The sequence below is a fragment of the Danio aesculapii genome, chromosome 4 (genome assembly GCF_903798145.1).
Source record: "Danio aesculapii chromosome 4, fDanAes4.1, whole genome shotgun sequence".
NCBI classification, from domain to species: Eukaryota; Metazoa; Chordata; class Actinopteri; order Cypriniformes; family Danionidae; genus Danio; species Danio aesculapii.
Window position 1 is genome coordinate 22,545,313 of NC_079438.1, and position 13,260 is coordinate 22,558,572.

The following is a 13,260-nucleotide window of genomic DNA, read 5'->3' on the forward strand; positions in this document are numbered from 1 at the left end:
AAAACTACCAAATAGGTTCACCCAAATTTGCCCACTGGCGCTTTGAGTGTCCAAAAAAGCGCTATATAAATGTAAAAAATCATTAATTATTATTGTAGTGATGCCTGCACCAGCACTTTGTTCAAGTTGACTAATATAAATGTATTATCAAATGATCTTACTTTAATTTTTAATAGCAAATGATCAACTTTAGCTTTCAAAAATTTTTAATGTCTTTAATTCTTACTTTATTCTTGGTCCCACTTTATATTAGCTGGCCTTAACTACTATTACTTGCTTCTTGCATCAAAAAATAAATACAATGTAATTACTGTGTTCATAATGTATTTGCAGAACACCTGTGGTGCTCTTGAGGTGAGATACGGGTTGGGCTAGGGACAGGCTTGGTGGTATAGGTAGGTGTAAGAGATGGACAACAATGTAATTACATATAGGTATTTTATCATAAGTACAAAAAAAATATGTATTTACACAATAAGTACATTATAACAAATGTATTTCAAAGCACATAGTAGTTTGAGCCACCTAATATAAAGTGGAACCAGAAACTCATAAAGGTTTATAACCACTACAGGGTTAATAAATAATAAATACATTTTAGTTTTTGGGTGAACCATCCATGTATATTTTAACTTAAATTGATAAAAAAAAAAAAAATACTTGCCTTATGACTACTATTTGACAACTACTGTTCGAATGGTATAAACTTTTGGTCATGTATGTCTTTTTTTAAACTTGCATGCTTCCAAGTCAAGTCTTAAACCTTGGTTTCAGTAAAAACAGAAGTGCTCAAGTAAAGTTCAACTTTTGTTTCATATGGTTTTGCTCTCTTAAAAACCTAAAATAGTGCTGCTGGTTGGTACCGTGTTACACAACTCTTGCAAATTTATTATATTAATTTCATGTATTCATTTTAATGAATCTAATACATTTTTGGAAAATGCAGGAGTAATATAAAGTTATTATATTACTAAATGTCTTGCTTCATATTTTTTTTTTTTACCTTTGCTGTGGTGTAAGTTGAAGAGTTTATTTTACCCTTCCCACTCTCCCAGATGTGAACTCTCATGTGAGAGGGCTCAATCTCATCTCCTTTGAAAAGCTCCAGTAGGGCTATGTCCCTCCAAAGTGAGACATTGATTGTATTCTCTCCACACTTTAGACTAAAGTCGAGGATTGGGACCTGTTGTCCCTGCACCTCTGTCATCCTCAGTGCTTGGATCTGCCAAATTGAAGCACAGCAGTGATGGGTAAGTAAATCAGTTCACTCAAATGAATAATGAAAATTCTGTCACCGTTTACTCGCTCTTTATTTATTTCAAACCTGTTCAAATCTTCTGTTGAACACTAAAGAATATTTTTTGAAGAATGCTGAAGACTAGTAACCATTGACTTCTAAAGTATTTGTTTTTGCTACTGTGAAAATCAATGATTACAGCCCAGCAAGCAATAGCCGTCATTTCACCGGCTAGGTGAAGTATAGACCAGATCTAGCCCGGCTACGTGTAACCCAATTTTAGCCCGAATAACCTTAAATTTGGTTGCATGTTGTTTTTCTGCTAAATAAAGCTTGTGATACGTATAATACTTCGTCATGCAAGAAAGGTCAATAACATTTATGAGGTTCCTGCGAGTAATAGACGTAGTTTCAGTTTCTCTGTGAAAAATAGACCCAATCTAGTCTGGCTATGTGTAACCCATCTCTAGCCCAAAAAAAAAATTAAATTTGCTTACCTGTCATTTTTTGGCAAAATACCTTGTAATATGTATGATATTCCATTAAAGGGCACATCGGTTACCCCTTTTTTCATATTTAATATAAGTCTTTTGTGTCCCCAGAATGTGTCTGTAAAGTTTCAGCTCAAAACAACCATCAGATTATTTATTATAGCTGTTTGAAGTGTCTATATTATAGCTGGAAAAAAGGTTTTGCTGTTTTTTTGTACTGGCCCTTTAAGGCTAGTCCTCCCCGCCCACCGTTCCCACGTGCCTGTCAGCAATAGCCGCCCTCGGCTGCCTCAGGAAGCAGATCTTACATAACGTGTGTGAGAAATACTACAGTAAGAACTTTAACAATCAGTATTTGATGCATTTTTTTTGTGGATTTGCAACAATGAGTCACACACAATGTCATTACAAAGTTCACGCACACACACAGCAAGGACACAAACACATAGCGCACACACATACACACACACACACACAAATGTAGCGTAGACATACACACACACATAGCATAGAGAGAGAGAGAGAGAGCGAGTTAAGCTTTGCACTCGTTTTGCACGCATATGTGACATGATACTGGTAATCTCCACTGCTGTATAAATATCTCTTATATTAATGTACAAAATAAACCTGATTTAACGTCCACAAACCACGATTAAAGCGTCTTTCTTTATAATTGTTCTGACACGCAGCTGTGCTGATTAAGTGAATCTGAAGTGAATCGCTATAATTCATTACACTCGTGCTCTATTTTAAAACATGTTAAACTTGTAAAACTCACTCTTGATCACGTTTGATGATGATTGATGACTCTAGCGAACTGAACAGACCTTTTATTCCCGGCTACTTTGCGCACGTCCATTCTTGATGATATGATTATACACGTGACTACTGGGACATGTTAATGCGCACAGCTGTCAATCAATATTGGTGGGCGGGGACCGCACTCCTACGTAAAGTTGCGGTCGATCTGAAAACAGCTCCAATTGGTCCACCGTTTTTATGTTGTTAAATTTGAAAAAAAAGGACTGGGTGTGTTTATTTCAGCCCAATATGACAGTTTATACACTATACTTACACACATTTCTGTCCAAACAGCTTGAAAAGTAGATTTTTCACCATAGATGCCCTTTAATATAATGATGTATATTTAGCCGCAAAATCACACATGAGCTCCAACCCAGTCTCATGGCAGTTCGGTAAATAGTCACGAAATTTAATCTATTGATTCGTGTTCATGGGCACGAATTTCTCTTCTTTTTCCATGTCACCCTGCAAGAATTTCCATCCAATGTATTTCAATGGAAAATCATTTTCGTGTCTCTAGCACAATTTATTTTGTCATAGGGTACCCGATGCTGCGCTTTTTAAAAATAATTTTTATTAAATATTATTATAGCCACAGGGTAGCAGACGCAGTATTTTGATTATTGTTATTGACACGGTACCAGACGCAGTATTTTTTTTATTATTTTTTAATTTTATTTCATTTTTTCCATAGGATAGCAGACGCTGTTTTGATTATTTATTGTTTTTTTATTTTATTTTTGCCACAGGGTATGCAGTATTTATTTATTTATTTATTCTATTGCCATAGGGTACCAGACGCTGTTTTTTAGCTGTTTTTATTGCTTTTTTCCTGTAATTGGGGTAATTTTTTTAAGATCCACCCGGTAAAACCAAAACAGCAGTAATTTTGGACACACACATTTTTTACATAATAAAAAAATATATATACATATTCTGCCTTATTCTCTGATAAAAATCGGAGGGAAAGATTACATTCTGTGTTTTTATGAGCATTACCCATCATCCTCCGCCTCATGGGTCATTCCGCGCATTAATTCATCTCATCATTGCGCTCAGAGCTCCATTCTGGTAAGTCACGACTCATAATGATCGCATAATGTCTAAATGTTAAGCCTGATCTCACAAGAAAACGTAAGTATTTTATGTTTTGTCAGTTTAGTGGCTAATTCGTACGAGTTCAGTCGTACGAAATTGTACGATTTTAAAAAGGAGGCGTGGCACCTAACCCCACCCCTAAACCCAATCGTCATTGGGGGATGAGCAAATCGTACTAAATCATACAAATTAGATCGTACGAATTCAAACGAATTAGCCACTAAGTCAAAAAGTTACGAATTGCTGTGAGATTGTGTTGAAATGTTTACATTTATGCCTTTCTTAGCTACTTAAGTACAAGCTAGCTCTATTAAGAAAAAGAAATCCAAGACTTTCAGTCCAAAAATTTAAAAAACAAAACATTTCAATCATGGCCATCATTACTATTAATTTAAAATAATTTCAACACTGTAAATCGATGCATTTGGCCTTAAGTCTTCAGAGTTTGGCTATAATCAATACATAGCGTTAATATCAACAGGCGTAACGTTGGACATTATTAGTCAGTAATGTTTAATACATAAAAAACGTAAAGGTACAGAGATTCAAAGTATGAAATAAATAAATGACCAGTTATGCTTCCTAGTAATTCCTAATAATTTCCTTTACATGTGAGATCAGGAACCTTAGGCCCATGTTTTCTGCCTTTTAACATGTAATAATAAAAATAATAATAGTAATTAATATGTTCTGCTCTCCTTGCAGATTTTCTCGAACGAGTCTCCTGTCACAACACACATGTACAAACACAAACATTTAACAAACCCAAAAGCACTTTTAAGAGCCAACATCTATCTATCTATCTATCTATCTATCTATCTATCTATCTATCTATCTATCTATCTATCTATCTATCTATCTATCTATCTATCTATCTATCTATCTATCTATCTCACTACCACTGTTTGTGTCTGTTATAATTGTCCATCTGGCTGTTTGTCTATCTGTCTGTTTCTGTTTGTGTTGCAATGTCCACAAAACATAAGGTTGACTTGCAGGACCCTCACTACCAAGAGGGAAGACGAATGGCTCTTGAAATGAAGCTGGACCACATTCTAGCTGAAGCCAGGGTAGGTAAATAAATGAATGTAGAATGCAGAAGATTACATCCATATACATTGCATGACACAATTAACATCTTATAATGCTTATTGACATGGGCAAATGAGGTAATTTCATTTGGAAAAATTAAATCAGAAATATTCACTGCAACACAGACAGCAGCTGTGCAGAGGGAACATCCATGCTCTGTACAAGATGCTCCACATGGCTCTAAAAGGAACATGAAGTCATGGCAAGCCAAGGGGGAGGCAAGGAGGACGGCGCCATGCTTCAGCAACAGGTTATATCTCAATTCCAATTGTAAAAAGAAATTAAAAAGCAGAAAAACATTTCAGTAGTGTTTTCTATACTAAAGTAGAATACATTGCAAAGTATGTATCTGAAATGTATGATTTTATTAATTGTTTGAGTAAAGACACAGCACATGAATGCAGGGATATCCTACAATAACGTGTTATTTTTCTATGTAATGTTTTACAGTCACACCCATCCCTGTTGAGTGCTCAGTGTCATCAAGTGTGGAGACTCCACTTACTGTACCCTCAGCAAAACTAAATCCTCAAGAGCAATTAGGTAAATCAAAAAGATGAATTTAGGTTTAAATATGTAATCTATTCAAATGAAAGAAAAACTTCTTAGACTAAACTGGCAGCGCATTAGATGGTTTAAGAACACCGATAATTTTAAGATTTAAGATAATTTGACATTGAATCATGCAGTGTGTATTCTAAATATTGATCATTTGACTTTGAATTGATCCTCAATTAAATTTCTTCTATTTTGTGTACAGAAAAAAATATGGAGAGACTTTCTGACATTTTAATATCATATCCTTCTGCTGAGCTTCAAATAAGCTCTGCGGATTCTTGGTCTTTTCGGCAACAGAAAGCATCAGAGCGCTGGAAAGAACCAAGACCATACAACCTCAAATGCCTTATTGAAAAAGAGGCAGTTGGTCATCCTTTGTGTTGTCTTTGCCACGAGCCTGCTGTTATTAGGTTGGTTTTCATTCATGTTGAACTGGGAATAAACGGATGACCGCATGATAATTTGACCAATGATAAATTGTGGACCATGTGTATATGAACTTTCTTGGTTTATTTCTTTATTCGTCATTCAAGTGCTAAACACTGAGCTACTATGCGGTCCTATAAAACAAATTTAAAACTAACATTTTCATTAGGTGCAAAGACTGTCTTCCTGTGGAGTGGTTCTGTGGAGACTGTGATGTACTGCATCACAAAAAACAGCCACTCCACAACAGAGAATGTGTTGTTCATGGATTTTTGGAAGCCATTCTTCCAACCTCACATGTTGTCAAAGGGGAAGATGGATATTTGGATATTGCATCTATGAGGAAGGCAGAGGCGGACTGGGACAAAAATTCAGCCCTGGCACTGTAGCCACACCAGCCCACATTACCACACCGACACAGCCCCACCCATGGACACGCACATCCACACATTATATTAGTGTACAGATGGTGAAATAATATACCCAGTGCCAAATGTAATAGATATTAAAACATTTAAATGTATGTGACTGGAACAAAAACAACCTCTTTATAAAAAATGTATACATACAGTAAAAACTTAATAAAAAAATGTTTGTCTGCTATTATATGATAGAAGTAACCTTTGAATGTGTCTCACGCACACACACACACACACACACACAGAGCTTTACACACAAATGGACACGCAGCATGTGCAAAATGTCCTGTATGTCCAAAGAATTTTGTCAGTTGTTGTGTCTGAGTGAAAAAAGAATTGATGAAACTTGAGAGATGTAATCATTAAATGCATTTTGTGCCAAAACAATGAGAATTGATCCCTAGTTCAGCCCACATAGACTTCTGTTGTGCTCACTGTGTCAAGAGTTTTGCAAAGGTGTCCTATATAGAGAAATGTGTCCTAGCGTCTGTAAAAAACTTTATTACACTTAAGTAATAACAGTAGCACAAAAGGCAATACAATATATAACAAAAAAGCAGAAATATTTGTGTGTACTAGCAGATTTGTACATTTTTAATCCTTCATGATATATAGCTTTTTTTGATATAAAGTATGCTGAAGTGTTGCTAGTGCTGCATCTCCATTTGTGTGTGTGTGACACACATTCACAGGCTACTCCTATCATAGGGGTTAATTTATCGTTAATTAGCCACAGTCTTAAAAAGGCTTACATGAGCTTTTATTTTGAAGTGTTTCTGGCAATCAGACAGTTTATTCTTATTTGTTTCGGGACCACACACACACACACCAACCTACATGGATACTCCGAAGTGATGTTTAGCACTTGCATGCTCAGTACTTGTTGGAAACTTTGTGGAAAAAGAATAAAGAATTCTGGATTGATTGCAGCTCGTTGCCTCTGACTGACCAGACATCTGTGGTGAACTAGCCCCCACTGACAACCCCTAACTGGTTTGTGGTTTCTATATCAGTTTTCTGTACACAGTATTAAGAAACTGTCAGCATTTGTGTCAGGGTGTGTTTCTCTTACGGCTGTATTCCTACCTCCATGACACTTGACTCTGCTGCAGCAGTCAGGCTATCTGCACTGCCACTGGGTCCAGAAACATTCTAGTTTGAATAGATGAACACAGGAGTCAGGAAAGGAAGAACATAAGCAAGCCAATGTCTGACTATTGCATAGATATACTACAATATTGCCTGTAAAAGAAGTCTATGTTCCACCTACATACTGTGACATATGCATGTATTTAATGTTTTACTTTAAAGACTAGCTATGTATTTAGAGTTGACTACAAATTCCTACAGTACTATAGCTATAGCGTGTATACCCTAAATTCCACGTTATCTGCTTATAATGATATTTTAAAATGTATGGGAGTTCCACGCTGAGTTAACTGTTAAACACAGTGTAGGTTACTGTCAAAAACTGTCAGAAGTAGCGTGAATGACATTAAAATTAATTATTATTTATATTTTAGTATAATTAAGGGGGTCAGTCACACACCAGAAGCGCTGCTCGGCGACGCACAGCGTCGCGCCGCGCAACGCCATGCATTTCAGAATTCTAATTTCTAAACAAAAGTTTCTAAGGTACACAAGTCGGCAGCTGTCATGTGAATATGCGCGTCTGATGTGCCATACTTTCAACTGTCATGTGCTCGCCGTGTTGCAGCGCATCCGATGTGTGACCTGCTTTATTTTCTGTTCCCTTCTTACCTCCTCTACCGCGCTACTGTCCTCCGATGCATTTACACCTCCTCTAGCGAATATTTTGGTTAATTTTATGCGTTTGGCAGCATCTGATTTTAGAGCCCTTTTCTTGCTCTCTCTGACCTTTTCAGCACCGCCTTTCCTTTTTTTACGGTCCATATTTTGACATTAACGTTAGCTTGCGCTATGTTGCATTTACTGTTTGACCATCTTGCCAGATTTTGATTACATCAGCGTAATCCACAGCCTCTGATTGGGTCGGCCCATCTCGAGACCGGCCGGCCGTCGCCGATTGGCCAAAATGCTTAACATGTATCATTATTATAATTATCAATCCATTATTATTATTATTATTGTTGTTGTCATCAACAGCAGCATTATATTCACATCTTGCAAAAGATAAAAGCTGCCAGCATGCAAAAACAATACATATTAAAAAAATAAATAAATGAAATAAATAAAATAAAAAAATAAAAACCTGACCGGCCCACATTTTAAAACTGCTCCGGCCCTTCTGGCATTTGCCAGAATTGCCAGACGGCCAGTCCGCCCCTGAATGCAGTGCTTCTTGTACAACATGAGACCCACTTTATATCAGATATCACTCAGGCAGTGGAGATTGCTGATTTTTAAAGAAAACAGACCTTAAACGCGCCAATTTTGTAATGGCATACAGTTCACCGGAAGCGCTTGAACCAGGTAACTGACAAATTAAAAGTCCTTTAGCATGTTTCCGCACATACCCTATTTATTTATTTTTGACTATTTTTTACTTTTACTTACACTTTTACACAAATATCTGTGCTTTCTACTCCTTACATTTTTAAATCACAGTCGTTACTTTAATTTTCACGTGTTTGATGACATGTCCTATATATTTTTGTCATTATTTGAGCTCCTTTTTGATCAATCAATCTATTTTCATCATTGCGTGCTGCAGTCCACGGCTTTTTCAACAAAGGCTATCACGCACGTATGCAGGCTAGTTTATGAAGTTTACTATAAGGCTAGGATGACTAAGCAGATGCAACAGAAGGAGTCGGCGAATTTAACATTGGGCTCTATTTTGACGATCCAGGCTCAAAGCCCAAAGCGCAGAGCGCAAAAGCATTAAGGGCGTGTCAGAATCCACTTTTGCTATTTTAAGGACCGAAAAATCCGCTTTGCATGGTTTTACCAGCCTGATCTCACAAGAAAACGTAAGTATATTACGTTTTTTCAGTTTAGTGGCTAATTCGTACGAGTTCAGTCATACGAAATTGTACGATTTAAAAAAAGAGGCATGGCACCTAACCCCACCCCTAAACCCAACCGTCATTGGGCAGTGAGCAAATCGTACTAAATTGTACGAATTAGATTGTACGTATTAGCCACTAAATCAAAAAGTTACGAATTGCCGTGATATATATATATGTATATTTATATGTGTATACACACATATACACCCCCCCCCCCCAAATTTGCGGTCGTTCACATGAGGTACAATGGATTTGTGTGAATAATCAAAAAAAGCAATCGGAGAGAATCACAGGTGCCTGTGAAATCTTTGCGATTCATAATCATGCTGTGTGAAATGAGTTTTGACTGATAAACGCACAGACTCTGACCAACAGTCAATGAGAGAGCAGGATACAGGACAGAGACACAGACATGCTTTGAATATTACTGTAGCAGTTTGTGCTAAATACAGCGTCATCAGATTTTAGCCTTTAATATATTAATGTGAACTAAAAATAACACGCCAAAACCCCCTCAGACCCCAGAGGATTAATGATTATTAGCTCAACATTACACATTCACTTTCATTTTTTCTTTGCAGTAAATCAGAGCCTTTATAAGCATTGACCCCGAGTGGCAGTAACACCTGTTGTTATCTGTCTCGTTTACCCCTCCCAGGTTCCCCTCTCTGACACCAGATCCAAGCTTGCTTATTATAGTTTCACTTTTTAAATGTGCTGTACACTTCACTTTAGTTTTAATTCTTTTCTTTAATGGTTTGTTAGTTTTTGTTCAGTTTTTATTTTGTTTTATATTTTAACTTTTTAGTTTCAGTTTTAGTAATTATAGTTGAGAAGTGTTCACAGAAAACATCCAGTGTTGACCAGAACATTGCATTGTGGGGGGTGGGGGCGTGTAAATGTATGGCTGTGTAGAGGCAGGCAAGATTGATGTTCAAGCCACTGGGAAATGTCACAGTGCTCCCTGACAGTCCGCCCCTGCATGAGACATATTTTACCTCACTGTCAGTTCATTTTATTCCTCTTAACATTTGAACAGCATGGACAACACAGGAGAGCCAACAGCTTGACTTTTCTTCATTCTCACCAGACTCACCAGAATATTATTGCACACTTGTATATCATCACTCTTTCGGATTGTATATTTTCTGATGGACTGTCACTTTGGGGCTTTAACGGCACAGCTTGATTTTTGGAATGTTTTTAGGATAGGGCACATTCATAGATATACATATTAGATGTGGCCTACACTGTTGTTGTCTATTAGAAGGAATGCGTCAATAGAGCCGCCATTTTAGTACAGGGTAGCGCTCCTTTAAAATGAATGCAGGAACAAGCTGTAGTCGAGGACTGTGGCCATCGAAAGCCGGGATTCAATGATCGGGAGGTTTCCCGGTGGTCATTATGCAATTTAATTATGCAAATGAATGAAGTAAGAGACTGTATTCTCATCAATAACATTACCTGTTTAGCACAAAAGTTCACAACATATAAAAACATAAAAAACGAAATCTTACCTATGAAATGTTCTACCTTTGGGCTTTGTTGTCTTTGATTGCTCGTTACTACACCCGTAGACAGCGCTAAAGTCTAGCATCTTCATGTAGTAACACTGTCTTGACTAGTGTGGTTGAATGACATTTGTACTGGGAGCACTGTGCAAATGTGGCAGCGCTATTGACGCATGCTCAGGGTCCTTATGTGTTACCTAGTGTATATATCTATGGGGCATTTATTATTTATTATTTAAGCTTTATGCTTTCAACACACTGAGTCTCTTGTTTTATTGTTTTGTTTGTGAATACACCTTTCCCACTACAGCTTTTGTCATTATTTAACACTTACAAACCCCTCACACAACTAAAATCTGACCTATTTTTAACTGTTGACTGTTGTTGAGGCTGAACCCCAGATAGCAGACCTGAATATTGAATCAACAATTAAAAGGTTGAAACTTCAACATTGAACTTTCATCAGCTTTGCACCTTCAAATAATGCACTTTCAATGATAGAAACAGATTTGAAAACAGATGTATTAAACAGTCAGAGCAGCTGTTAGCAGCGTTAAGCCTGGTTTATACTTCTGCATCAAGTGATCGGCGTGACTCACGGCACATGCAACGAGTGTAGCTGTGCATTCATACTTCTGTGCACTGTTTCTGTTGCTCTGCAAAACACTTCCGAAACGCTTGTTGGCAGTAGGTGTTTATGTTCCTCTTTGTCGAGTTTCTTCCCTGGTGTTTTGTTTGTTCTGAACGCTTCCTTAATGTACAAGTGGTTCAGACTCGCTCATTTTGAGGCAGGAACCAGCGGACGTGCAACAACTTTAACCATAAGGGTAAACACAAAACAAAAGTTTCCATCCGGAGCTCCTTGTAAACAGTTGACACTTGTAAAAGGTCGCTTCGACGAACTCGCAAGTCATTTCACTCAGCCGCCATCTTTGAAACGCCTCTTGGGCAGTATGCCCGGGTATCCTGTTTGAATGGGGAAACATTAAATTCTTCAAAACTACTTGCCAAGCTTACGATTACATTTCATATTAAAAATAACAAATAAAATTTCAACAACTGTCTATTTACTTTCATTTCTAAATGTTCGTGTCACACAAAATCTGCAGAAACTCACGTCTGGTCCAAGCCCTTTCCCTGGAGAATTGTCATTCTATATCGATCGCTGATTGGCTCCTGTACTAGAAGGCAGGGCTTCATTCACCATATTGACAGCCACACTTTTCCCCATTCAAAAGTATAAGAGTGACACGTCTTGTGTATTCTATAGTCTTTGGCTGTTTCTCAATTCCAAAAACGCAGAGAACGGACTTGTGTTCTTGTGGAGACCGGTCTTGAAAGGTGTCCTCGGAAGAACGAACTCGGGAGACCGTGAGGGTAACGGAGGGTTTACGTCCTCGTGTAACGGAGGCCAGCTAGTTAAGGGCTGTGCAGGTAAACCTCACTCCTCTGACCTCTAAAGGTGCTCTAGCAACAGACGCTAGGGGTCATTGTCTTTAGCCTCCTTGGTAGAGCAACCAACTGTCATGTGGAAGGTTGCCGGTTCAATCCCAGCTCGGAGCGGGTTGGATGGTGTAAGACCGGTGGGGTTACATTGGTGCCGTAACACGGAAAGGAGTGAGGCCAGCTAGTGAAGTGCTGTGCAGGTAAACCTCACTCCTCTGACCTCTAAAGGTGCTCTAGCGACAGACAGTAGGGGTCATGGTCTTTATCCTCCTTGTTAGAGCAACCGACTCCCATGCGGTAGGTCGCCGGTTTGATCTCAGCTCGGAGCGGGTTGGGTGGTGTAGGACCGGCTGAGTTACACTCGCTACAACACACCATTAATGCAAGAAACTGTACAGGTAATAGATCAATTTAAACAAATATAAACACTTACAGGTTGTGTCTCACAATCTACAGCTTCTTCTGTTGGAGGAGTTTTTAGCCGAATCCAGCACTGAACTGGAAGAGATTCTGGAAGTTCTCCTTTGTCATATGCTAGCTATATATATTTCATAATTCTCTGGTACATAATTAAAGTTAAACTGTAAGAACTTCTCTCTTTGTGTCGTGTCCTTTGGAAGCCCAAATACAGAACAGAAGAAGCTCTATGGAAATAGCAGCATTTTGGTGTCATTTTAGCTTTCTCTGCTGTATTATTACAGCACCTCTGGCCACGTCGCTTCGCTGCGCAGGGTGTGTGCGCATGGTGAATGCGCATAACCTGAAGCTCTGGTTATAGCGTGGATGTATTTTTTTGTAGTCCCCAAACTTTGTCAAGCCAATGTCTCCCTTTGGATTGAACTTTGAGCGTATGTTGTTTATGTTTACACAGCTACATTACAAATCAACTAAAGTTTAAAATATGCTGTCGTAGTGAAACACCCCTTTAAATTTACCCTGCACGAATGTTTTGCCTTTTTTAGCCCAGATCTTTCATTCGAACACGGATCCATCTTCAACTGTTGCAAAAGCGTAAAGTGTCTCGGATATTTTAAGAACAGGTATAAAATAAAATAAATACTATTTTATCTTTTGACACTTTTCATTTTGTGCCATGATTTTATCTTTACTAACAGTGTCTGAGTCTACATCTCTAGGACATTCAGGTTCATGTTCACCATCTCAACCTTATTCTCAAAATTGTGA

The 13,260-nt window shown here is 37.9% G+C and overlaps 1 long non-coding RNA gene and 1 pseudogene across 2 annotated transcripts; both read left to right on the plus strand.

The window, feature by feature from the left end:
- Positions 1 to 13,260, plus strand: part of LOC130222303 (zinc finger protein 208-like) — a 758,572-nt pseudogene that overhangs the window by 163,850 nt on the left and 581,462 nt on the right.
- On the plus strand, positions 1,148 to 7,054 carry LOC130222403 (uncharacterized). 2 transcript variants are annotated; one of them, XR_008836436.1, is made up of 5 exons: positions 1,149 to 1,250; positions 4,617 to 4,700; positions 4,848 to 4,972; positions 5,173 to 5,265; positions 5,483 to 7,054. It is a non-coding gene; the product is annotated as an uncharacterized LOC130222403 (long non-coding RNA). The 2 variants fall into 2 exon arrangements; XR_008836435.1 differs by having other exon boundaries at positions 1,148 to 4,700.